Source organism: Protopterus annectens, chromosome 3.part1 (assembly GCF_019279795.1).
Source record: "Protopterus annectens isolate FY-2018-M chromosome 3.part1, PAN1.0, whole genome shotgun sequence".
NCBI lineage: Eukaryota > Metazoa > Chordata > Ceratodontiformes > Protopteridae > Protopterus > Protopterus annectens.
The window spans coordinates 1384329232-1384330613 of record NC_056732.1 but is presented as its reverse complement, the minus strand read 5'-3'; the positions used below and the strand labels follow the sequence as shown (position 1 = coordinate 1384330613).

The 1382-nt window shown below is 42.5% G+C and overlaps 1 non-coding gene across 1 annotated transcript; it reads left to right on the top strand.

The window, feature by feature from the left end:
- The first annotated feature begins 364 nt into the window (after nucleotides 1-364).
- TRNAR-CCU lies at nucleotides 365-437 on the top strand. The gene has a single exon. It is a non-coding gene; the product is annotated as a tRNA-Arg (tRNA).
- Nucleotides 438-1382: the final 945 nt, after the last annotated feature.

Here is a 1382-nt window from a genome sequence, read left to right as displayed (position 1 = left end):
CCTAGTCGGACTTTCCCGGTCAACAAATGTTAAATAAAATTAAAAAAAAAATAAAATGACACTTCTTTTTTTTTTTTTTTTTTTTCAGCTGAAGATATCTATAAAATTAGTGAAGATTCACTTCCTAATTTCATTGACTTGGTTATACAAAGTACAGAGTTTCTGAGAGAAATTCAGCATAGGCTGCTGTGTTTTCTGGGTTTAGAGGAGCATTGAATTTTAGAAAAACGTCACTTAATAAAAGGTAATTTGCCTTGGAATCATTCCTGTTACTAATTTTAATGGGATTACGAAATTGATTTTGATTTTGAAGGACAGAGCTTTAAGACCAGACCTTACCAGAGAGGATAATACATGGCCCCAGGCCCCAGTGGCCTAATGGATAAGGCATTGGCCTCCTAAGCCAGGGATTGTGGGTTCGAGTCCCATCTGGGATGATATAACCTCACTAAAAGAATCACAGGCCTAAAGCAGATGCCGTATGCTGACCGACTAAAAAAACTCCAGCTATACTCTGTCGCATATCGTCTACTCAGAGGTGATCTCTGCTTAACATACAAGGCCATGTCAAACCCAGAGCTGTTGGACATGCTACACTTAAAGAAATCCCAATCCATCAGAGCCACATGCTCCAGGGACCTAAGCCTTGTTATCATAATGAACAAAACATGCTGGAGGGATAGGTTCCTGACCCAGAGACTCCCCATACTCTGGAATAGACTGCCCATACATGTCAAGCAGAGTGCCTCCTTGGCCCTCTTCAAAAGGAAACTTGACAGCTGAATAGGAGATAGAAAATTTATCCCAGGGATCACATCAGTTGCCCTGCTAGACAGGGGTCCAGGGAAGTAAATATTGTGGGAAGAAATAGCCAGGGAATTGTTCTGGCTAGGCTTGTACAGGCTCTAAAGCCGATAACCTAGTACCAACCTATGAACCTATGGGGGGAGGGGTGGCAGCATTCTCCCATATTTGTAAGCATAAGGTCCAGTATGTTGGATCCTGTAATTGGCATATTCACTATTTGTTCAAGGAGGGTTGTATTTACGAAGTCCAGGAATCTCTGTGACTGTAGATTTGAGGCTATGTAGGATTCCCAGTCTATAGAGGGTTAATTAGCCTCCCATGAAGAGGGTGTTAGTTTGAAAGGTGCAGGTCTCCAAAAGGTCCAAATATGCATTGTGAGCTTCATGGGACATGGAGGGTGACCTATAGCTGACTAGGTTTGTCTGTGGTGATTTGCACATGGTGGAACTCCACCATGTCATCCTGTTTGACCACCATGGAGGTATGCTTGTTACTGAGGTATAGCGAGACTCCTTTAGACCTTGTCTGTGCAGCTACTGGTCTAAAAGTGTGAAAGGTTTATAGGTTCATAGATG